The 26,668-nt window shown below is 42.5% G+C and overlaps 1 protein-coding gene across 1 annotated transcript in view; it reads left to right on the forward strand.

Moving 5' to 3' along the window:
- AGBL1 (AGBL carboxypeptidase 1) overlaps positions 1-26,668 on the forward strand; it is an 844,803-nt gene that overhangs the window by 299,911 nt on the left and 518,224 nt on the right. The window lies entirely within an intron of this gene.

Consider the following 26,668-nt stretch of genomic DNA (forward strand, 5'->3'; position numbering starts at 1 on the left):
GAAATCATGTCTGTCTCCCTCAAAGGAGCTTATATTATAATAGAGAAGGAAGCACAGACTCAAAGAAATAAGAACATTTTTAGAATTTGCACCAAGAGCAGCACATTGTGAAGTCAAAGGAGAAAGCTCACTTTAAACTGGAAACGGGTGAAGAACTTAAATGTAATTAATAATTATTATTATTTTAGTTTTTGGCCACACCATGCAGCATGTGGGCTTTTAGTTCCCTGACCAGGGATTGAACCCATGCTCCCTGCAGTGGAAGCATGGAGTCCTATCCACTGGACCACCAGGGAAGTCTCAGAGCTCAATAGTATACTCTATACACCATCCAGACTGGAGTACCAGACCTATCAGTTCAGTTCAGTTCAGTCGCTCAGTCGTGTCCGACTCTTTGCAACCCCGTGAATTGCAGCACACCAGGCCTCCCTGTCCATCACCAACTCCCAGAGTTCACTCAAACTTATATCCATCGAGTCAGTGATGCCATCCAGCCATCTCATCCTCTGTCGTCACCTTCTCCTCCTGCCCCCAATCCCTCCCAGCATCAGAGTCTTTTCCAATGAGTCAACTCTTCGCATGAGGTGGCCAAAGTACTGGAGTTTCAGTTTTATCATTATTCCTTCCAAAGAACACCCAGGGCTGATCTCCTTCAGAATGGACTGGTTGGATCTCCTTGTAGTCCAAGGGACTTTCAAGAGTCTTCTCCAACACCACAGTTCAAAACCATCAATTCTTCGGCGCTCAGCTTTCTTCACAGTCCAACTCTCACATCCATACATGACCACTGGAAAAACCATAGCCTTGACTAGACAGACCTTTGTTGGCAAAGTAATGTCTCTGCTTTTGAATATGCTATCTAGGTTCGTCATAACTTTCCTTAGTCTTCATTTAATTAGGGGGAGTCCTGGGGGATCAAGGATAAAAGTGTGTTTTCAGAATTTTCTTGGTGTGCCAGACATTTTCCAGTTATCCCCCCTAATACCCCATATCTACTCTCTAACTCTAGAGAGTGACTTTATGAACTGGGAGGGTGATCTTCATAGTCTGTACCAATGGTGGTGGGGGTTGTGGGGGTAGTCATTTGAAGGAGTGGCTTTGAATTGGATTGACCAGTAGGAGGCAGTATAAAAGACTGTAAAAGGGAGAAGAGTGAGATTTATTTATTCTCCCAGCTTCCTTCTTGGTTGTGGGTTGGCTGTATCTCTCTTCTGAAAGTCACCACTTCTTAGAGACACCTCTCTCCAAACCACTGCCCTTTGTGCATGTGTGTGCGCAGTTACTTCAGTCATGTCTGACTCTTTGTGACCCATTGACTGTAGCCTGCCAGGCTCCTCTGTCCATGGAATTCTCCAGGAAAGAATGCTGGAGTGTGTTGGCATGCCCTCCTCTAGGGGATTGTCCCTACCCAGGGATCAAACCTAAATGTCCTACATTAGCAGGCAGGTTTTCCCACTGAGTCACCTGGGAAACCCATTCCCCTTTCTAGGTACCAGCAATGGCTCCCTCTCCTTTTTGCCTTCAGGCCTACCAGTGGTCACAGCAAGCCTCAGGGTCCTGGATCAGGCCAGGCTAATTCCCATGGATTCTTGCACTGCTTTTGCCTGTGCCCCAGTACCCTGGTCTTCTCAGAAATTATTCTCGCCTCTACATCTCCTCACAGGATGCCTCATGGAGGCTGAATCCAAATATCATCGAAGTCCTATCTGAGCTCAGAAAAGCATGGGTTAAAGGCTTTCATAGATTTTGCGGGCTTCCAAGATGGCTCAGTGGTAAAGAATCCACCTGCTAAGGAGGACGTGCAGGAGACGCAGGTTCCATCTGTAGATTGGGAAGATCCCCCGGAGTAGGGAATGACAACCCACTCCAGTATTCTTGCCTAGAGAATCCCATGGACAGAGGAGCCTGGTGGGCTACAGGGTTGCAAGAGTCGTACCTGACTGAGGGACTGAGCATGCATGCAGTGGATTTCATGGCAGAACAAAAGATTAGAAAAAGAAGGAAAAGTCGGGGAACTTTTAATTTTTTTCTCCAATGCATTCACTGGAGAAATTTGTACCAACTTTTCCAGTGCCTGTGGGTTCTTAAGTTTCTTCCCTTTCAAAGAAATCCATCTCCTTTTCTAGAATGTGACCACCAGGCCCTGCAGTGGCTGCTGCTAGCAGAACCTTTAATCACCTGTGTGCATGTCTAATAGGACTATGAAATATGGACCCTGAAGGCCTCCGCACTGCCTTTTCCCTTCCTCAAATGGTGAATAATCATTGAACCGCTCCACAGTTTCTGATATAAAGTTCAAATCAAGCCATGAAAAAACCCATATTTCACAAGGTAACATATTTTTGGTTCCTGGCAGTAAATTTCTCTCCCTTTCACCGTGCTGTGGGGCATATTTGGAAAGGTCAGTTTGGCACTGTGTAAATTAACCAGAGAACCATTGGAGTTGAATGAAATCTATTGTCAATGTGTATTGATGGGCATAACACGGGCTGGGGGGCATGGCTCCAGTGCCAGAGTGATTCAGACCAAAAAGCAGAATTGTAACATGGGCCTCAGAATCATTGTTACTGTCACGCTGAGTAACCATTGAAATGGAGTGGTGACACAAGGCAGGGCGACTCTTTCCGCAGCTTGCTTAGGGAAGTGAGTGTTGAACTTAAGCCAAGGGTTGAGATGATCGCTTGGTGTCCTGCGGGCCTCAGCAACTTGAACGTGAGCACTGCTGTTGTGTTGCACAAATCCAATGGGCACCGGTCACATTGTGGATCCGTGTGAATAGAGCACCCTGGTGTTGTTCAGTGTACAGCCTGTGTATCCAGACGGGGCGAACCGGGGTTTATAACATTCTAGGTCTAGAAGGAGGCAGCATAGTCCAGAGGCTAAGACTCTTTGAGATTCCATGGACTGTAGCCTACCAGGCTCCTCTGTCCGTGGGATTCTCTAGGCAAGAATGCTGGAGTGGGTAGCCATTCCCTTCTCCAGGGGATCTTCTCCACCCAGGGAATGAACCCAGGTCTCCTGCATTGCCAGCAGACTCTTTAGCATCTGAGCCACCAGGGAGACCCAAGACCTGGATAGAAGCACCGATCTTTTACTTGCAAACTGTGTGGTCAGAAGCATGTCTTTTACATTTTCTAAAGCCTCAGGGTCTTGGCTTTAAATACAATGGCTTTAATAACAACACCTCCCTGTGTGGTTTTGATTATGGAATCAGATAATGTAAGTAAGGCACTTTGCTCAGCACGATAAGCAGTTCTTAAATGTTAGCTATTACTGTTCTTATCATTTAATACGTAGGCCCTGAGTGGGAGCCCAGATCCCAATATAGCAAGAAATGATGATTACTAGAAGGACACAGAAGGGATTCTGATCTGTCCTGTTCAGAGTCCTCGGTTCCTACCTGACTCCTTTTCATCCCTCAGTCACATAACGTCATTGGTGAGCAGAGAGGAGCATGACTTTTCCACAGTCAATTAATTATTTAATCAATCTAGGCATCCATTTGTTCATGGTAAATTAGTCGAGCGCCTCCTCCTTCTTAGCACTGTCTTAGGCTCTGGGGAGCAGCAGTGAGCAGAGAAGATGATACACACGTCATGTCCAAAGCCCTTGACACAGCTTCTGCTGGTCTGCCTGAGCATCTTATTAACTGTCTCCCTTGGATGGCTCTGTTCTCATTTTTACCCGCAGGGAGACAGCTGATTAGGAGAGAGAGTGAGGGAGAGGAAAAGAAGAAAAAGGACATGGAGGAGGTGGGGAGTGACATTTAGAGAAGACTTTCTGTGGATAGTAAAGCCAGAACTATTAGTCGAAGGCCTTGCCCTGCTCCCTGTCTGCTGCTGACAAGCCATCCCATTCGTAGTTGCCTCCTGCGGTTGGTGGCACCAGCAATCAGCCACAGTAATTGCATACCCACTACGCACCAGGCATTGTGCTAGGCATTGGGCTTACTGCGATGAACAGATCGTAAATGTACAGTTTAGTAATGAATACAAATACACTAGTAGTAAAGAACCCACCTCCTAATGCAGGAGACATAACAGACACAGGTTTCCATCCCTGGGTCGGGAAGATCCCCTGGAGTAGGAAAGGGCAACACACTCCACTATTCTTACCTTGAGAAACCCATGGACAGAGGAACCTGGAGGGCTACTGTCCATGGGGTTGCAAGAGTTAGACATGACTTAGCGGCTAAACAATAACAGCAACAAGTTGATGAAGGATGTGATTTTGTTCTTTAAGATCTAGTGAATAGCAACATCACTGACCTGACAATCTTTTGTTGAAAAGGAGGAAGCAGGAACTTGTGAAAAATGGACCTCTGTAAGTTAGTTGGGGCTCACCAGCCAACAAGATTCTTGTGTAAATGACACTACTAGTGGAAGCTTTGAGAATTGAAGCTAACAATGGGCCATACAGCGAAACTCTGCCTTTGGGTCTGAGTGCTTGCTGGTTTGGTCTGCACTATAGTAGGTCAAGTTAGAAAGTGATGAAAAATTACCCTGTTTGGTACCTTGTTCTCACAATATGGATCTTGGTGGAGCTTTGAGAACTTTATTAATAATAGCAGCTGATGGTTTATTGGACATGTGGTGCCCAATTAAGGGATTTGACAGTACATGGTATATATTAATGACTTATTAGGGTGGACTTGGCTGGTAATTGATCACTAATGAGGCTTACTTGCTTGCATCTAGGCAAAATAAGATTTTGAAACTGTTTTAGCAAACCCTGCTTGAGTGCCTTAGGAGCAGCAATCTACTAAATGGGTGATAAATATTTCATGGTGGACATTTTATAGCACCTATTTTACTAAATTTTTTAACTAGATGGTTACTGAAAAGTCCCCATTGGTGGTTGCCTTTGGTGTGCAAAAATTCTTGATGTACAGGACTGGCACTGAGTAATTGCAGTCATTACTGACTTTCTCTTGCTATCTGTGGTGACAGAGCGATGTCCAAGTGGCTGAGAGTGTTTTCCTGGGATGAGTAAGTTCTTGGCAAGCTTTGTATTGGATTCACAAAGACAAAGCATAGTTTATGCGTGTTTTTCAAATGTCACAAGAAATGAACCATTGCAAGCTACAACTATGATTGCTCACTGATGTGGAAGTGAAATGTTTTCTTTCCTTTTAGACCCTGAATTAAATAAATACTTGCTTGCCTAAAGATGTTGCATATATGTTTGCCATAAAAATGCTCTGGATCTGTTTTACAAATTTCCATTTTCCATATGACCCTTTTCCTCTTTGTATTAATGAACTTCACCTAATTGAATCAGATGCCACAACTGACAAGCGCTCATTCTGAATTTCAGCTTCGTTTCCCCAAGCCGGCATTTTCTCAGTAACACTTAGCAAAATGATATCTATCAAATCACTGGTGCAGTTAGAATTTAATTTGCTCTATCAGCTGCCATTGTCATGCTACTTAACCTTAAAAAAAGTAATTTTCCTCAAGACTTCATAATTCCTTTTACATTTCTCCTTCTTCTCACTGAATGAATTTAATAAACTCTTGAAAGAGAAAAGACTGGATAAGAGCCATTCTTCCCAAGGTGACAGGGGCTGTGAGCCTGTAGTGGCCACTTTATTTCCAAGTCACCCCTGCTAGCTGGCATTGCATACTTTTAATGGCATCTTTCCTCCTGACGCTAGCCTAAGCAGTGTCCCCTTAAGGAAGGGGGGAAGAAAAGTACTGACAGGGAATGGGAGGAAGGAGGGGAAATGGAGAAAAGGAGAGGCAAGGAAGGTGAGAAAATAAAAGGAGGAAAGAAAGAGGAGGAAGGAAATGGCAATCATATTGGGAGAGAAAGCAAGGAGAAACAGGGACTTCCCTCGTGGTCCAGTGACTAAGACTTGGTGCTCCCAGAGCCGGGGGCCCAGGTTCAATCCCTGGTGAGAGAGCTAGACCCCACATGCCATGACTGAGTTTGCATGCAACAATTAGAGATCCTGCAAGCTGCAATGAAGATCGAAATCCAGAGTGCTGCAACTAAGACTCGGTGAAGCTGAATACACAAATAAATAATCATGTATTAAAAAAAGAGGGAGGCACAACACTGCAAAGGCAGAGAAACCAGGTTCCCTTGACCCTTTCCTGTCCTGTTGAAAGCTTTACTGAGTACTCAGCTCACATTCATTTTTCCATTTTCTTTTCTTTCCCGCCGAGACAGATCTCTCATTTTATTTGAGGTTTACGTGCATGCACACATTCATGGGTGTCTGATGGTGCGACAAGACTTGAGTTACAACTTTGGAATTCTTTGCTCTTATCTGTCTACTCAGTATCCCTGCCATCTAATCGGAGCTGAGATTCTTCATCACTTTTGCTATCCTCACAGACAACAGGGTTCCATAGAAGGAGCCAGCCTGAAATTTAATTCTAACCAGCAGCTCAGTCCTAAAATCTGGCTGGGATGGAGTTGTAAGGTATTTTGACAATCCAGTTAGTGAAAGAAGCACCCCCTTGGAAATCGTAACGAAGTGTCTTAAGCAAGTCTCAAGAAGATTAGGCTAAAGTTGAAAAAAAGTCTCCAGGGAAGGTGGTTATTTGAATAAAGTTGTCAACAAAAGGACTTGCATTTTCCCTTTTCTGATCTTGTGAAGCAGCAGTTCTCAACTCCAAGTGATCATTTTTCCCCCAAGAGGACATTTGGCAATGTCTGGAGAGATTTTTAATTGCCATGACTTGTGGAGGGGAGGGGCGGGACAACATAGTGGGGATAGTACAGGTGTGCTGGCTTGAATCCCATTCTTGAAAATTCATGTCCACCTGGGAAGTGTAAATGTGACCTTACGGGAAACAAGACCTTTGAGGATGTAATTGAGTTAGCAGGAGGTTACACTGGATTAGACTGGGCTCTGTTCCAGTGATTGGTGTCTTAATAAGAAGAGGGAAATTGGGAGGTGGGGACACAGACACAGAGGAAAGACAGCTGTGGGATGATGGAGGCAGAGACTGGAGTTACACTGCCACAAATCAAGCTAAGCCCAGACTGCTGGCGACCACCAGAAGCAGGAAGAGGCAAGGAGGTATTCTTCTCTAGAAATTTTGGAGGGAGCATGGACTGCCAACATCTTGGTTTCAGATGTCTAGCCTCTAGAACTACAAGCTAATACACTTCTGCTGCTTTAATCCATCCAGTTTGCAGCACTTGGTGATAGAAGCTGTGTGGGGTTTGCCCTTAAATGTCCTATAACGCACAGGGCAGCCCACTGTGAGAATGAATTACACGGTCCAATTGTTGGTAGAGTCAGGATTGAGAAAACCTGTCAAAGAGCGTAGGTCTATAACTCTCATTGAACACTTTATTACAAAGCTTTGAGGCAGTTTCTACGCTATCAATTCATTTTTTTTTTTAACCTGATTCCTATATATCATTTACTTTTTTGTGCCTTTGTATGTCGGCACATCCACTAAGTAAACTCTTGGATGGCACGGGGTTTGTATTTGCTTCTTTGATTTCTTTCTTTGCTTAATTGACATGCATACTGTAGGAGCTCAATAAATGCTACTTGAGTAAATGAACAAAGGTTATCCAGTCCTTGATTGAGCTCAGTGGCACCTGTCCCCAGTCATGTTAACTGAACATTTTCTGAGGTCTTGAGGCTGTGCTTTCCTAAGTTGTGACTAATGTTTCTTAAGTCTGAAGCCTCTGGGTAGAACCATTCAACCCCATAAGGAAGGCCTGTGTGGATGAGGAAGCCTGGTCTTTCGCAAAGAACTCCAGGATGAAAGTCAGGAGATGGGTTCAATTTCCAACCCTTTGGGTATCTCACGTTTCTTTCTAAACTTAAGTTTTGTCCACCTAAAAAATGAGACTAGCCACATCTGGTATATAGAAAATCAAGCAGGTAACAACATAAAGAGTCTGAAAAAGGTGCTAAATAAATAGTTTATCTTTTGTCCATGTAAAAATTGGGACAAAGGTTTTTCTTGTTTCAGGAAAATGGCATGACTGCGAGATATAAATATTAATACATGCACGATGGGGCTGTGAGTCGTGTCTCAGAAGCAGAAAACAAGGAAGAGAATAATGCTTATGTTGTGTGAACATGCCTCCTGTGTGCCAGGCATGTTCATGCTTTCTCATGACAACTCTCTGAGGTAGCCATTGCTCTTCAAAGTCTGGAGAGAGGGAAATGAAACTCACAAAGAGCCGAAGCCAATAGGGACAGACTCAGATTTGATCATAAAGTCCACAATGTTCTACTGCACTTGCCCCCTGCCAAGCTTACAGGAAAAGTCCTGAGCAGGTGTTCGGTAAATCAAAGGAAGGTGATGAACTCATGTAGCGCTGGAACAGAAGAGATCTTGTAAATACAGTAAGTCCCCTACATACGACCTTTCAAAGACGCGAACCTGTGTTCACGTGTCCATGCATGTAAGTTAGTTCATGTGTCTGGCGTATGTTGTCATACGCATTTATCCTCTACAAGCAGCTTTGCTTTTTGCGCTTTACTGTGCAGTACTGTATAGAGTACAGCAGTACAGTATCTTTATTTCAAGCCCAGGATGTCTGGAAGAAAGTGTAAAAGCAGCAGTGATGTAACTGGTACTTCTATACTTTTCAAGGTACTGTATTGTAAGATTGAAAATGTTTTATTTTCTGTTTGTTTTCTATGTATTGTTTGTGTAAAAAGTGTTATAAACCTATTAAAGTACAGCTCTATAGCTGATTGTGTTAGTTGGGTAAGTAGGCTAACTTTTTGGACTTATGAACAAATTGGAACAGAAAGAACAGAACTCATTCGTATGTAGGGGACTTACTATAACATGAAGTGAACACATATTTATAGGGTATTGTCTCTGTGTGGCCACTCTTGCCTGGTGGTGTATCTGGGCTGGTTTTCTGTACTTAGTGATGACTACAGCTTGGTCTCCAGCATGTTCCCACAATATGTTGGGTAAAGGTTAATAGCATTGTCTATTACCATGGGATAAAGAGAAAATGATGAGTAATGGCCTCAGGAGCTCTACAAGGCACTCTGTTGAGTTGGTTGGTCTCAGAAGTGTGGCCATCAGAGGTAGAACATGATTAGGGTTAAAGTCCTGGGAAGAAATACTGAGTAAGAAGTAGCAATCCATATAAGATTTTAAACCTTCAAGTTAGGTTCATATTAGGAATTTATACTTGGTAACTCCTCTGAGAAAATGTTCATGTCCTACGGGCTATGTCCTGATAGAAAAATATGTAGATCCATGGGCAAGTTTTCAGGGGGACATTTGAAAGAAAAAAACAAGTTTAACAAGTGCATTTAAGTGATATCAAAGTGAATAATTTTGGTGTATGAGACCAGAATCACAGCAAGAGGAAGCTTGTCTTATCTTGGGTTGGCCATAAGGTTCAGTTGGTTTTTTTCATAACATCTTATGAACTTTTTTGGTGAACCCAATATTTTACTTATCTGTGTTAAGCATATTCTGCATAGTTATGCCAGATCTGCTATTTAGGAAATTCATATTGGAATCCCATGTTGATAGAAAGCATGCTTTTCCTGTACCATTGATAGAATGGCAGTGATACCAATGGTTGAAGGTCACTGTGGGCTCACATGGTGCTGTAAATCTTGCCTTTGGAAGATCCAGCTTTCATCACTCAGCCCGTGATCTGAATATGTGTGGATATGGAGGATGATACTAGCAAACTGACCAAGAACAGGCTCCTTTTGTGATGGTAATCACTGAGAGATTTTAGTAGTGTTTTTCTTTTGCCAAGATGCTACAAGAGCAGATATTTGATCACAAGAGGAAAAAAGTTAACTTTCTACTATCCTGTTAATCAAATTAACTTAGCCATTGGTGTCTACTCTAAAATTTTCAATTTCTTTATTTTTAGAAGTTTATATCCAAAAGAGTGAAAAATGAAACATATTTCGAAACGTCCTTCCAGTAGGGATAAGTAGCTTTGGGTTTCTCCTCCATTTCTCATATATGTTCTGCCTTCTATCTAAACTGCGGCCATTGACTTCTATATGAATGGTGACATCAGAAATATTTTCATTCTCTCTCTTTTTGGGTCATCTGGTTCTGAGAACGCACACACCAAAGGTATTCTTTAAGTCTTTTAACTCATATTAGAAGTAAATTCTGGTGCTTCCCAGGTGGCTAAGTGGTCAAAAAAATCTGCCTACAGTGCAGGAGACCTGGATTCCACCTTTGGGTTGGGAAGATCCCCTGGAGAAGGAAATGGAAATCTGCTCCAGTATTCTTGTCTGGAAAATTCCCTGGACAAAGGAGCCTAGTGGGCTGCAGTCCATGGAGCTGCAGGGAGTCGGACGTGACTGAGCACGCACACACACCGAAGTACATTCCACTATATTAGATACAAGATTTTTCGTCTTCTCAGATGTTCTCCTTTCTTCCTTGGGAGGAGCTGCCCACCTCCTGCACGATACCGCAGTCCCCAAAGACTCTGGGAAGGCCAAGACCCCCTCTTACTGCTCCTGAGAAACTAGACTAGTAGCAAGCCTGCGGTTTCTAGTTCTTCCAGCAATTTCTGGACTTGGATGAAAACTCACAATGAAGAAGTGTGTTGTGGCATTTTAAGTCGTGAAAGTAACCAAGATAAGAAGGAAGTTTTAATAACTCGTGAAGTGAACTCTCACCAGCTAGAAACAGGAGACAGGAGGGATGTGGGCAAATTATCACCCATTCTTCCCTTTCATTGACTACTTGGGTGTAGAATTTCTCTTTACAGCTTGTCTTTAGTTTACTCACATGCTGAGTAACCCGGTCTGTCTCTTCATGAAAGGCTGTGAGTCAACGTGGTGACTATGAACTAACTTCTGTTCTCCATCCTCCACCACCATAATTCATATGTTAAAACCCTAATATGTGACTGTATTTGGAAATAGATCTTTTCAGGAAGTGGTGGTAGTTAGTCACTAAGTCATGTCCAACTCTTGCAACCCCATGGACTGTAGCTCACCAGGCTCCTCTATCCATATAATTTTCTAGGCAAGAATACTGGAGTCAATTGCCATTCCCTTCTCCAGGGATCAAACCCAGGTCTCTTGCACTGCAGAAGATTCTTTCAGAAAGTAGTTAAGATTAAATAACATCATGAGGGTAGGCTTATATGCAGAATCTAAAAAGGAATGATACAAATGATATTATTTACTAAACAGAAAGAGACTCACAGACTTAGAGAAAGAACTTATGGTTGCTGGGGAGAAAGTTATAGTTGGGAAGCTTGGAAGGGACATGTCCACACTGCTGTATTTGAAATGGATAAGCAGGGGCTTGCCTGGGGGTCCAGTAGTTAAGACTGTGCTTCCACTGCAGGAGGCACAGGTTCCCTTTCCCGTCAGGGAACTAAGATCCCACATGCTGTGCAGTGAAGTCTAAATAAATGATTAAAAATATTTTTTTAAATAAATAAAATGGATAACCAACAAGGACTTACTGTATAGCAGATGGAACTCTGTTCAATGTTATATGTCGGTCTGGATGGGAGGAGAGTTTGGGGGAGAATGGATACATGTATACGTATGGCTGAGTCCCTTTGCTGTCCACCTGAAACTGCACAAAACTGTTAACTGGCTATATCTCAAACTGAAATAAAAGGTTTACAAAAGTTTTTTTTTTTTTTTTTTTAAGAATGAGTATGAGATCTAAACCTGTCCAGCCAACATAAAAATCTTTAAATAAAATGTTCCATATTCCCTCAAGAGAAAAGAAAGAAAAGAAAAGGTCATGGTGTGGGGTTCCAGTCCAGTAGCACTTATGTTCTAATAGGAAGAGAAAGAGGCACCAGATGGCTCTTGCTCTCTGTGTGAGTGCAGAGGAGAGGCTGTGTGTGGCCACAGCGAGAGGGTGACCGTCTATAAGCAAGTAAGCAAGCTCTCATCAGAAAATGAATTAGGAAGTACGTGATCAGAAACTGTGAGTCTGCAGAATAATAAGAAAACACATGTCTTGTTCAATTCACCCAATCTTGGGTATTTTGTTATGGTAGCCCAAAGCAGGCTAATACAATAGTAATGCTGTGTTCTGATAACTTCACACCAAGGGTCTGTTTTCTTGGCCCCAGGCTAAGACGAATATCTTACCTTGGGGGAAAAGTGCCTTAATTAGAAGATGATGCATTGAACTCTGTTCTAGAAATATGCCAGAAAAAATGTAAAGTTTTAATTATAAAAAGGAGACGCTAAAAATCTTCTCCTGGGGACTGTGTCATTCTTTTAATGAAACATCTGTTGTAGTACACGTCAGTTGAAAGAAACTCTGGGAGACAGAGAGATGGTTGGCCAAAAAGGTTCAGATATGGCTTTTCAGTTGCTGCTCCTTGGTCCAGCAATATGTTATCCACTGTAGCTTTTCTAGTGCGCTTTGCAGAAGAGTTGAGTGGGGAAATCAGTTGGCTTTGTAGGGGGCTGTTTGAAAATATTCAGGCTATTGCCAGGAAAATATTAAGACAGAGTTTCATAGAACTCTATTTGTGAAATTAAATTGACCAGGATCAGGACAGTCCTACAGCTTCAATCTGGTTGCACGCCTCTAAACAGAGACCATCAGTACAAAGCAGTTTTCTTCCTTGTGAGGACTCATCTAATGGGCCGCTACTGAGGTCAGCTCTAGGTCAAGCTTCCTTTACTAGTGAAAGAAAAAGTGAGCGCTGTGGAGAACATTAATGAAACTTACGCTGGTTCTAAAGGAAGGCCCTGCCACGCCAGGAAAAGGAAATAAATGCCACTCTTATTTCTTCCCATTTAGCAAGCTTTGCCAATTATTGTGCAGTGTATGAGATTTTATGATAAAATCATTTGAAGGATAAGTGAAATAATGGAAGTGGCAGAGATGTGCAGGTAGGAGAGAGGTTTATCTTGGAAATGACAAATCCTTTGGATGAAAGCCCTTGGAGTTTCATTTTGAGCGACAGGGAGAAATATATAAATAGCCACAGAGGAAAGATTTGGTGGAGTACTCAACAACTGAGACCAGAATTTTTTTTTAGGGAAGTATGGAAGTCAAATGAGAAGTCAAAGACCAGATGTCCCATACATGAAAGATGAGAGTCATGTGAGAGCCGGAGCGTGAAGCTGTATGGGCGAGGAGATACAGCAGTCATGGTGGTGGTTGTAATAAACTTGACAAAAACAGCTGCTTCTTTTTTCTTCTATGCATGGCTCAAGACAGAGTGTGCTGATTATAGCACAGAATAATACTTGAATTCCAGAGAGTATAGCTGTGTGGAATCGGCCTCTCATGAGGCAGGTGATCTACACTTAACTTCTCCATAGAAGCAGATGCTAAAGAGGGTGAATGTCACAACGTCCATATGCTTGAGTAAGGGATATGCCCAGAGCCGATCCATGGACCAACCAAGTCTGTCCCTCACTCTAGCAGCTTGTCCCTGAGGGGCATTCAAGTAGACTGAGAGTTAAGGTAAAATTATTCTAGGGTGGAGACTTCCCTGGTAGTCCAGTGGTTAAGAATCTGCCTTCCAGTGCACGAGACATGGGTTTCATCCCTGGTCAGGGAACTAAGATTTCACATGGCTCAGGACAACTAAGCCTGACCACAACTACCAAGCCCCCAAGCTTTAATATTAAAATAAAAATATTCTGAGGTGCCCTGGTGGCTCAGACTATAAAGAATCTGCCTACAATGCAGGAGACCTGGGATCGATTCCCGAGTTGGGAAGATCCTCCTGGAGAAGGGTGTGGTAACCCACTCCAGTAGTCTTGCCTGTAGAATCCCATGGACAGAGGAGCCTGGTGGGCTATAGTCCATGGGGTCACAAGAGTCAGATACAACTGACTAACACTTTCTAAGGAGTAGTTCAGGGAGGCCTAAGTAAGAAGGAGGATCATTTGGTGATTTGGAAAAATGTAGAGAGTGCCCATGGCAGGGCCAATATAGCCATCTGATTGCTAGCATAATGATTTTGAGGTATTGGATAATTCATGGTTGTATCCTTATAGTGCATGAGTTACCAGGATATGTTTTCAACATCCTGGATGAGAGGTAGACCAATGGCCTGAGACCACTCACTTTGGTTAGATTCTAGCACAGGTCTGTGGTCTCTGCCACTGTCAGAAATGGTTTAGGAATTGGAGGGGATGTCATCACTAGGTAGGATGATCAGGATTAAGTGGATTTAGAAACGTGAAGGATGCTAACGGAGAAGAGACATGTTTAAGAGTGTTGCATTGGGTTGGCCAAAAAATGCATTTGGGTCTTTCCATATGATATTCCAAAAGATGAACTTTTTGGCCAACCCAATAAATATATAGTTCTGGACAATCAGCTAATATTCCTGAAATGTCAGTTGAAGTTTAGTATAAATAGGAATTTAGGTCATGGAATTCACTGTGGTAGGTCACAAAATGGATCCTCCAAGATGTCTTTGCCCAGTCTCTTGATTCTGTGAATAGGTTGCTTTATATGGTAAAGGAACCCTGCAGAAGTAATTTAGATTATAGACCTTAAACTAGGGAAGATTATCCTGGAGTACTGGAGTGAGCGCAATCTAGTCTATTCAACACTGAGAACTTTCAGTGCCTGAAGTTAGATATGGTAGAAAAGGAGGCAGAAGAGATATGTCAGGTGGGGAAATCAGAAACACAAAACAGGAACAGAACTTGATGGACTGTTGCTGACTTTGAGGATGGAGGAAGGAAGTTGAGAGCAACTCCAAGATAACAGACAGAGAGGAGATGGGGACCCTGGCCCTAAAGTAACAAGGAACTGACTTCTGCTGACAACTTCAGTGAACCTAAAAGCGGATTCTTTCCCCTAGCCTCCAAATAAGAGGCCTGAACAGGTGACACCTTGATGTTTACCTGGTGAGACTCTTTTAAAAATGGATTTTTATTGGCGTATAGTTGCTTTACACTGCTGTGTTAGTTTCTACTAAGTGAATCAGCTATCAGTTCAGTTCAGTTCAGTTCAGTTCAGTCACTCAGTCATGGCCGACTCTTTGCGACCCCACGAACCGCAGCACACCAGGCCTCCCTGTCCATCACCAACTCCTGGAGTTCACCCAAACTCATGTGCATCAAGTTGGTGATGCCATCCAGCCATCTCATCCTCTGTTGTCCCCTTTTCCTCCTGCCCCCAATCCCTCCCAGCATCAGAGTCTTTTCCAATGAGTCAGCTCTTCACATGAGGTGGCCAAAGTATTGGAATTTCAGCCTCAGCATCAGTCCTTTCAATGAACACCCAGGACTGGTCTCCTTTAGGATGGACTGGTTGGATCTCCTTGCAGTCCAAGGGACTCTCAAGAGTCTTCTCCAACACCACAGTTCAAGAGCATCAGTTCTTCGGCGCTCAGCTTCCTTCACAGTCCAACTCTCACATCCATAAATGACCACTGGAAGAACCATAGCCTTGACTAGATGGACCTTTGTTGGCAAAGTAATGTCTCTGCTTTTAAATATGGTATCCAGGTTGGTCAAACTTTCCTTCCAAGGGGTAAGAGTCTTTTAATTTCATGGCTGCAATCACCATCTGCAGTGATTTGGAGCCCCCCAAAATAAAGTCTGACACTGTTTCCACTGTTTCCCCATCTATTTGCCATGATCTTCGTTTTCTGAATGCTGAGCTTTAAGCCAACTGTTTCACTCTGCTCTTTCACTTTCATCAAGAGGCTTTTTAGTTCCTCTTCACTTTCTGCCATAAGGGTGGTGTCATCTGCTTATCTGAGGTTATTGATATTTCTCCTGGCAATCTTGAGTCCAGCTTGTGCTTCCTCTAGCCCAGCATTTCTCATGATGTACTCTGCATATAAGGTGAAGCAGGGTGACAGTATACAGCCCTGATGTACTCCTGTCCTATTTGGAACTAGTCTGTTGTTCCATGTCCAGTTCTATCTGTTGTTTCCTGACCTGCATATAGGTTTCTCAAGAGGCAGGTCAGGTGGTCTGGTATTCCCATCTCTCTCAGAATTTTCCACAGTTTATTGTGATCCACACAGTCAGAGGCTTTGGCTATAGGTACATATATAGCTGTTCTTTTTTTGGATTTCCTTCCCATTTAGGTCAGTCCCCTGCCTGGTGAGGTTTTGCTGAGTTTCTAACCTATGGAACTATAAGAGTAATTGGTTTTGCTTGAAACATCTAAGTTTGTTGTAATTTGTTATGGTTAAAAAAGAAAAGCAGTATATTCTCATATCTATCTTTCCATAGATATATGTATCATTATTTTAATGTGTGAACACACACATATCTGAGCAAAAGTACCACATACTATACAGCATCCTGAAATGAGTCGATTTCATGGGAATATGCAGCCTTATAGTCAATGCTTCTGGCTCTGACCACTGAGGGCTGGTCTAAGAGCGCGTTGCATGCAACTTTTTTTTTAGTTTTTTTTTTTTTTTGGTTTTGCTTTTACTTACATTTAAAAGAATTTTTTTTTTACAATGTTGTGTTAGTTTCTGCCATGAAGAAAGAGTGTTAGTCTCTCAGTTATATCTGACTCTTCGTGACCCCATGGACCACAGCCCACTAGACTCCTCTGTCCGTGGAATTCTCGAGGCAAGAATACTGGAGTGGGTTGCCATGCCCTTCTCCAAGATGTCTTCCTGACCTTTCAGGTTTCTGCCATACGACAGTGCATATCAGTCACAATTATACATGCGTCTCCTCCCTCCCTTGGTCTCCTCCCCCCATCCCACCCATCTCAGTCATCACAGCGCATCAGACTGGGCTCCCTCCGCTATGCGGCAACTTCTCACCAGGCATCCATCCCACACCTGACAGCGTGTATATGTTGATGCTAGTGTCTTCATTTGTCCCACACTCTCCCTCCCCAACTGTGTCCGCAAGGCCATTCGCTACAGCTGAGTCTCCATTCCTTCCCTGCAAACGGGTTCATCAATTCAGTTTTCTAGATTCCGTATATATGTGTGCAACTATTTTTAACTTCTTCAGTGATTAAAGAGAGAGACTCCACGGGTGAGATTATTGTACTCTATGCTTTTAAGAGCTGCTGATCCACAAAAGTTGTCAGAAATTCAAACTCAGCTCCAGGCTTCCCCAACACTTTTGCCAAATTTGATAACTTCTCCAGCCAATATACATGTATGTGTGTGGGTCTGTGAGTCTAGGGTATGTGCCTACTATATGTACACAGATATAGAGCTCTCATTTCCAAAACAGTTTTCTAATGTGTTAAGAATAGCCTTGCTGAAACACAGAAGTGTTCACTTCCTGTGTACCGGGGCAGAGCTGGTGAGGGATGATGGGGAGATTTGATTTTTGTCAACACTGAATCTGCCCTTTTCTCAGACTGACATCTCTCGCAGGATCCCTTTAGTTGTGATTCCCTGTGTTTTGCAAACTCACTGATAAGTTTATGCAAAGAAAAACATCTTCTGTTTCTTTCTGCTCAAACACCCAGATCGCAAGAATTTAATGGAATGCTCCCTAGAGCAAGCACTCTGCTTGCCTGTCTCTCTTCAGCACCAGCCTGGATGGACAGCTTTCTCTGGGCGGTTTGTGTGCACTTCTTACACAGTCAACAGAACTGCCCTCTGTGTTTTAAATCTAAATGTGGATACTGAAAAATGCTAATTTATGATAAGCAAGAGCTGGATTGACAGGAAGAACAATAGCGGAGGGAGAGGATGTTTGGTGAGACTGGGAAGGGAGTGAAAATATTACAGAGACTGACTGGGAATAAAACCAAAGAGGTTAAAGCAGAAGTTTTTTAGAGTTAACTCAGAGAGGGGCTGCAATAGAAAAACTTAGGAAAATCATGTATATTTATATATAGGGAAATATACCAAGTATATTTTTCTTAGTCAGGCAATAGTGATAAAGAAAAAAATATACATCAGTTTAGGGAGTTATACACCTTCTTGGAAGATCAATTAATTTCCAAACCTTGGGTTTATGTCTTTAGAAAGAGTAAAGGTAGCTGTTGAGTTTTTGAAGGTGATTAACAACAAAAGGCCAAGTTGCTGGTTGTAGGCTGGAAGATAGGCGGAACTAAAAAGCTGAACCCAAGCTATCTCATGCATGCTAAGTTGCTTCAGTCGTGTCCAACTCTGTGTGACCCTATGAGCTACATGTAGCCTGTCAAGCTCCTCTGTCCATGGGGTTCTCCAGGCAACAATACTGTACTGGAGTGGGTTGCCATTTCCTCCTCCAGGGGATCTTCCTGACCCAAGGACTGAATCCCCACTTCTTATGTCTCCTGCATTGGCAGGCAGGTTTTTTACTCACAGGATGAATTAGAGGGACTCAGCAGAGATGCTATACTGTGTCCCATGATTTTGATGATCTGCGGAGACTTTTTTTTAAACAAGATTTATTTATTTAATTTTGGCTGCATTGGGTCTTCCTTGCTGCTCAAGGGCTTTCTCCAGTTGCAACAAGAGGGGGGTATTCCCAAACTGCAGTGTGCGGGCTTCTCATTGCATGGTTTCTCAGTAGTTGCAGCTTGAGGTCTCTAGAGTGTTGGGTTGGTAGTTGGGATGCATGGGCTTAGTTTCTCTGTAGCATGTAAGATCTTCCCAGACCAGGAATCGAACGTGTGTCCCCTGCATTGGCAAGCAGATTCTTAACCACTAGACCACCAGGGAAGCCCCTGCAGAGACTTTTTCCTCTGGGAGTTTCACTGGCAGGATGTGAGAGTTAGGGCTACAGTTCTCCTGAGCAAGGCTTTCAGCTGGAGCAGGAGTTAGGGCTGACTTTACCCTGGGTCACTTAAGGAGCTGTTCCTTTTGTTGATCTCGCTGGCATTTTGTTTTGCATCCTTTTTGTGGAGAATAATGGAGAGGTAAGGTGAAATAGATTCTCACCTTACATTTGATGCGGCTGGGTCCCAGATGGGCACTGTTTGCCTGGGCTTCCCTGGTGGCTCAGATGGTAAAGAATCTGCCTGCAATGCAGGAAACCTAAATTCAGTCCAGTATTCTTGCCTTGAGAATTTCATGGACAGCGGAGCCTGGTAGACTACAGTTCATGGGGTTGCAAAGAGTCAGACACAACCAAGCGACTAACATTTTCACCTTTTCCACACTACAGCATCCACACGAACTCATCCAAATACTCTTAATTTTTCTTGATTACTAAAACCCTATTTCTACTCAGGCATTCCCTGAGGATAAATGTGTTTCTTGTTTCTCTGCAAACAAGAAACTATCCATGCAGAGCTTAATCATGGCTGAGAGAACATTTGAGAACTCAGGAAATATTTTAGCTAGAACCGAGTAACTCAGCTGGGGCATGTTTATTATCTTCAGATATTTGTCAAGGAGTCATGTAAAAGAGGGATGTATCTAAACTCCTACGGTCCCAGAGGGCAGATGCAGGAGTGTGATGTAGTAGTTACAAGAAAACAGATTTCAGCCTGTGAAAGGAAGAAGTTCCTTCCAGGAACATTTTTGAACTGTTCAAAAACAGAATTAACTCTTTTATGTGATAATGAGTTCTCTGCCTCTTAAGGTAATTAAAGGCTTGATTGTTCAAATCTTGAACTTCATTGCTTCCATCAAAATTAAAATGACCCTACCTGAGCTTTTTACTTCCCTTTCTCTATTCTTCAAAGTTTATGTTAATTTTTTTAATTAAAAATTTTATTTTTTTATTTTAATTTTTTAAAAGATTTTTTGATGTGGCTCATTTTTAAAAGTCTCCACTGAATTTGTTGCTATATTGCTTCTTTTTAATGTTTTGGCCTCGAAGACACGTGGGAGCTTAGCTCCCCACCCAGGGATCAGGCCTGTCGCCCCTACATTGGAGGGTGAAGTCTTTAACACTGGACCATCTGGGAAGTGCCATACTCCTTTATACATATTTCTAAATTGTTATTTTTATTTTCATTGAGGTACAGTTGATGTACAGTATTATATAATTTCAGGTGTACAACACAGTGATTCACAATTTTTAAAGATTTTATTCCACTTAAATTTGGTCTTGATTTCTACTCTTCATCCAAACTTCTGGGGGTTTAGCAGAAACCACCACAGCTTTCTGGGCTCAGTCTTCCTTTTTCCCATTTCCTTCTCAGTGTACTTGTCAAAATTTACCCCTCTCTCTATTTCAGTTGTGTATCTTCTTCCCCAGTGGCACTTTCTTTTTTTATATGTACTGCATTCTTCTTTACCCTAAAATGGTATTGACTTTCCGTACCCCTCACATTTCCATTCTGAAACTTTTCATGAAGCAAGACTTTGTTTGCACTTGGTACTGATTCATGCTCACTCCATAGACTCTTGATATACAGCTTTTATCTCATCACTCTACTTACTGATGGGCATAGACGTGTTTGTTCTAATATTCTTTTTTGACTTCTTGCTTTTTAAAAATTAACAAAATCATGAAAAGCTCTCTGCCCTGGACATCCTAATTGCCAGATGTGGAAGCATCTTCCCAGTCTTTGTTCTTCTGATTTCTCTATGACCCTGTGGCCCTGGACACAGTCCCTCACCTCCTGGAAGCCTCTCTTCTCTTGACTTCTGTGCAGTCTCATGCTAATTCCCTTTCTGCTATTGCTACACTGTCCCGGGACTCCCCAGGGAGCAGTCTTCTCCCATTTTTCCCTCTGTATTTTTCCCCTCAGCTGTATCATGGGCTCACTTAGGGTCAGCCATAGCCATGCACGCAAATGGCCCTCAAATCCATCAACTTAAGCTCCCCCTGGTTCTTCTATGTACCCCAGAGGCAGCATGGTGAAAATCAGATTGGTAACCTCCCCCATCCCATTAGCTCCTCACGCTCATTCCTTGACTGTGATACCACCATTATCCAAGCTACTCAGGCTCACAATTTTGTAATCAGAGTTGACTATCCTTCCTCTTACTCCACAGTCAGCGCCTAGTCTATATATCCTACCCAAGATTCTGTTCAAGTGAGCCTCCCCCATTTCTATCCCCACCGCCGCTGCTTTCGTGTGGCGCTTATTCCTTTTCATCAGAACCTTTAGAGCATCTTAACTCATCCCACACCTGCAGTCTCTGTGATCTCCAGTTAAAACCTACATACTCAGAAATTATCTTTCTCCTCAAACCACACTCTTGGCTTTTTCTCAGTGACAGACTTCATTACAGTCTGAAATTTGAGTTTCTCCATGATGTTAGAACCAACTCTATGTATCTTAGCCATAAAATAGCTAATATGGATGAATGTTTACTCTGGGTTAGGCATTGTGTTAAGTGACTTTAATAACCCTGTGAAGTAGGTACTCACAGTTTAAGTAATTTGCCCATGTTCACAGTTGGCAAGACTTTGAGTCTAGGAGCTCAAAGAAGCTTTAGAAGGTTTAACTATTCTGAGTTCCTATTGGCTTGTCCTGTACATATACTGGGCTTCCCAGGTGGAATTTGTGATTTAAAAAATACCTGCCTGCAAGTGCAGGAGACGTAAGAGAATAGGTTTTATCCCTGGGTTGGGAGGAGCCCCCAGAGGAGGGCATGGCAACCACTCCAGTATTCTTGCCTGGAGAATCCCATGGACAGAGGAGCCTGGTGGGCTACAGTCCATGGGGTCACAAAGAGTTGGGCATGACTGAATCAACTTAGCATGCATGCTACAAATACCAAATGCAACTTTAATCTGACATCTTAATGCATCTTCCCTATCTCATTCTGATTGGAATGATTTTCTACATATTTTATTTTAGAAACTATTTATTCTCCTAAGGACTCTACTGATTCCTGCTCCCTACTTGAAATCACGCATTATTTATTTTGTACTTTTATGTATAACTTCTTTAAACTTTTTTTATAGCAACGCATATCCCTAGCTTCTTAGTTCTGATATTTATCATCTCCTTACAGACAAGGACCATTTGTCCACCACCTTTTTTATTCTTTAAGTTATATAAGAGAGCACACCTTCTCTATAACATAGTATCACACGTGTATGCTCAGTCATATCAACACTTTGGGACCTCATGAACTGTAGCCTATGGGGCTATGGATACTAGAATGGGTTGCCATTTCCTACTCCAGGGGATCTTCCCAAACGAGGGATCAAGTCGGTGTCCCCTGTGCCTCCTGCGTTGGCAGGCAGATTCTTTACCGCTGAGCCCCCTGGGAAGGCCACAGTGTCTTTACTGAAATGGAATTGACTTGTAGCACATTAACTCGATGTAAGAGCTTGTCCTCATTCAGTACAGTGGCCCCTTTCATGCCTTTATGATTAATACTCTTGGTTCTAGTGCTAGATAACCTGAAGTAGCCTCTTTTGATTTATATATATATATATCAGTTCAGTTCAGTCGCTCAGTCGTGTCCGACTCTTTGCGACCCCATGAATCACAGCACACCAGGCCTCCCTGTCCATCACCAACCCCCGGAGTTCACTCAGACTCATGTCCATCGAGCCAGTGATGCCATCCAGCCATCTCATCCTCGGTTGTCCCCTTCTCCTCCTGCCCTCAATCCCTCCCAGCATCAGAGTCTTTTCCAATGAGTCAACTCTTTGCATGAGGTGGCCAAAGTGCTGGAGTTTCAGCTTTAGCATCATTCCTTCCAAAGAAATCCCAGGGCTGATCTCCTTCAGAATGGACTGGTTGGATCTCCTTGCAGTCCAAGGGACTCTCAAGAGTCCTCCAGCATCACAGTTCAAAAGCATCAATCCTTCGGTGCTCAGAATTCTTCACAGCATTGATTTATTTACACTTCAGGAGCTGCCCTTCTAAGTGGAAGAAAGTAAAGTCTCATTTCTACAAAAGACAAGTGATAGTACCTGAAACAAGGGCCATGTCACTGTCCAAATTGATGGAAAAAATTCATTAATTAGAATTAAGAGCCTGATTCTGATTTCTTAGAACAGATGGAAGAGATTCATCTAAGCTATTCTAGGTGACATATAATAGTCTGAACTTTTTGACAGAAGAGTTCATTTTGAGGAACTGATTTTGAGTTCCCTGAATTCTGATACCCTTGAGGGGGGGAAGCTGGGAAGGAGGATGTGATGAGGATATTGTACTTGTGGTAGATCTGTGTAATCTGGGATGGAAGGATGTGGTTGTCTCAGCAACTGTCTGCAAGAGGGAATTGAAAGTAACCATTTAGGGAGCCTTGTTTCAGAGAGCGGGTGATGGAATTTTTGCCTCTCACATGTGAAACTCATCTGTGCAGTTTCTCTCTACACCCATTTTTCTCTTTGCAGAACTCCCTGAGATTATTTATATTTTTTTAATTTTTTTTCCTTTATCCCTTTTCTCACTCAACCCTTTGATTTTCTCTCAGTCACACCTGTTATTTGTCAGTTCTGCTTTCCAAGAGCCTTTAAGTTTGTTTGGTGTGTGATGAATAAATTTTTTTTTAATGTTTTGTGACAGAACATTTCTGGAGTAAGGGAGTGATAAATATCAAATCAAGTGGAGGCCAGAAATTTAATTTTCTCGATCAGGGCCAATCTGTGCTTCGTTTTATCCTGACAAAAATTGATATTTTATCCCTGTGATAATGGGAGACTCTGATTGCAGTGCCTTTTCATAATTTAAGAAAAAAACGTTTTTCTTCCCCTAGAGAAGCTTGAATCAAAGCTGAGCAGATTCCTTGCTCATTGTGAAAAAAGTCACCTTATATTCCTTCAGCCTTTTGTGTCCCCTAGCCTGGCAGCAATTATTTCTGTAAAGTTGCTCAAGTTCTTGATTTAATGTGTTGCTTTCAGGTTTTCTCTCTAGTTCTTCTCAAGAAATTTATCTCACCATGGCAGGGATACAGGCCTCCTCCACTTTCTTCATCCAGCCCCACTTCATAAATTTAGGAAGACCTGAGGATTCTGACGTTATGTCTGAGACCTGTCCTTTCCACTTAATGCAGTAGAAGTTGTTTAAGGCTGGAGTGAGACAAATAAGTACTTATTTAACAAATACTTGTATGTCTGGGTCAGACGACATTTCAAGGGATATTTAAATATTCATACATTTAATGGTGGTAACAACCCTACGATGACCATCCGATTTTTATACCCATTTTACAGATAGGAAAACTAAGGCACAGACAAGTGAGAACGAATTGCTGGCAAGCAGTGGAGCCAGGAAACTCAAGTGTGGCAGGCTGCCTAGATCCATGCTTTTAATCACGTTACAGTGCTGACACCACATTCGATTGTTCAATTTGCTTTGTGTCTTTCCTAGCACCATCCTCCCCTCATGGACACCCTTCCAGTTCTTCTTAGGACTACTCTTTAGAATAATGTTGCAAACCATGTTTCTTCACATTCTCTAGACTCTGCCAGCAGCATTCATGAAATGTCTTGTTTCCCAAGTCCTAGAATAACTTCTTCTGAGGGGTGCAGTGCCAGCTCTGTCAGAAGCTAATAATACCGTCTCAGGGGGAAATGTCTACTGTCTCATCCATCTGTAAAATAAGGTGAGGCTGGGCGACGCGATTGTTTCTATTCTAACAGTTAAGTGTTACGATCCTAAACATAACTCATGTTCTTTGGGGACATCCAGGCTGTGTGGACTGTGCTTAGGAATCTATCTAGATTCAGAATGTATCTCCTAGGGGGCTAGAATCAGGTTCAAAACTTTGTCCCAAGGCTGTTCTATAGAATCTATTAATATTACTACACTGACTGCCTTGATTTTGTGGCATATTAGACCATTCCTTACGTCCTTTTGACAGCCTCTGTTATGGTATAGGTATAAATGATAGCATATTCCATGAGGACAAAGAGAGACTAATATTATTGCAAGACTCAGAAGTCTTCTGGGGGAAGCGAAGAAGTTATTTCCTCCGTGTGTGCTTAGTTGCTCATTTTTGTCTAACTCTCTGTGACCCTGTGAACTCTAGCCAACCAGTATCCTCTGTCCATGGTATTCTCCTGGCAAGAATACTGTAGCGAGTTGCCATTTCCCGCTCCAGGGTATCTTCCCGCTTCAGAGATTGAACCTGCAGCTCCTGCAGCTCCTGCACTGGCAGGCAGACTCTTTACTGCTGTACCACCTGGGAAGCCCCGTTTTATTTCCTAAACTAGATAAAATACATGGTATGAAGCGGGTCCTGAAACAGAGCACCCTGAATAGGTACTCAACAGAGCATATTTTTTCTTCTGAATTAATTTATTTGTTTTAATTGGAGGCTAATTACTTCACAATATTGTAGTTTTTTTCCCCATATTCGTATGAATCAGCCATGGGTGTCCATGTGTCCCCCATCCTGAACCCCCTTCCACCTCCCTCCCCATCCCATCCCTCAGGGTCATCCCAGTGCACCAGCCCTGAGCACCCTGTCTCATGCATTGAACCTGGACTAGCGATCTGTTTCACTTATGGTAATATACATATTTCAGTACTAGCTATTCTCTCAAATCGTCCCACTCTCACCTTCTCCAATAGAGTCCAAAAGTCTGTTCTTTACATCTGTGTCTCTTTTGCTGTCTCGCATATAGGGTCATCATTACAGTCTTTCTAAATTCCATATATATGTGTTAATATAATATATTGGTGTTTTTCTTTCTGACTTAATTCACTCTGTATAATAGGCTCCAGTTTCATCCACCTCATTAGAACTGATTCAAATGCATTCTTTTTAATGGCTGAGTAATATTCCATTGTGCATATGTACAACGGCTTTCTTAGCTATTCATCTGCCGATGGACAACTAGGTTGCTCCCATGTCCTGGCTATTATAAACAGTGCTGCGATGAACACTAGGGTACACATGCCTCTTTCAATTCTGGTTTCCTTGTGTGTATGCCCGGCAGTGGGATTTCTGGGTCTTATGACAGTTCTATTTCCAGTTTTTTAAGGAATCTCCACACTGTTCTCCCTAGTGGCTGTACTAGTTTGCATTCCCACCCACAGTGTAAGAGGGTTCCCTTTTCTCCACACCCTCTCCAGCATTTATTGCTTGTAGACTTTTTGATGGCAGCCATTCTGACCAGCGTGAGATGGTACCTCGTTTGTGCATTTCTCTGATAATGAGTGATGTTGAACGTTTTTTCATGTGTTTGTTAGCCATCTATATGTCTTCTTTGGAGAAATATCTGTTTAGTTTTTTGGCCTATTTTTTGATTGGGTCGTTTATTTTTCTGGGATTGAGCTGCATAAGCTGCTTGTATATTTTTGAGATTAATTCTAACAAAGCATTTTTTGTGTGAGAACCATGTTGGTTTAAGGCTCATAGCATACAACTGATGCTTACGCCCCCTGGTGGCATTTTCTGAAGCATCCCCACACTAATAACTTGGTTTTTATAGGCTTTATCATATGGAGGAGGATCAGTGAAGGGGAAATATGTTCTTAAGTCTCATGACTCCTCATTTCTGATTCCTCTGTTACACTCTCATAGATCGAAAGGTCCTTATGCTAGAGATTTTAGATCAATGGGGCCCATGGTTGGATTTCTTTAATCTGTGAGAGCCTGAAATTATGTACATAAAAAGTGTATATATGTGTGACTATGTGCCTTTTGTGCCGAAGAATTGATGCTTTTGAATTGTGGTGCTGGAGAAGACTCTTGAGAGTCCCTTGATCACAAAGAGATCAAACCAGTCAACCCTGAAGGAAATTAGTCCTGAATATTCATTGGAAAGACTGATAATGTAGCTGAAGCTCCAATATTTTGGCCACTTGATGCAATCATGAAAGATGATGCTGTGAAAGTGCTGCACTCAATATGCCAGCAAATTTGGAAAACTCAGCAGTGGCCACAGGACTGGAAAAGGTCAGTTTTCTTTCCAATTCCAAAGAAAGGCAATGCCAAAGAATGCTCAAACTATCGCACAATTGCACTCATCCCACATGCT

Source organism: Budorcas taxicolor, chromosome 21 (assembly GCF_023091745.1).
Source record: "Budorcas taxicolor isolate Tak-1 chromosome 21, Takin1.1, whole genome shotgun sequence".
In the NCBI taxonomy this organism is placed as follows: Eukaryota; Metazoa; Chordata; class Mammalia; order Artiodactyla; family Bovidae; genus Budorcas; species Budorcas taxicolor.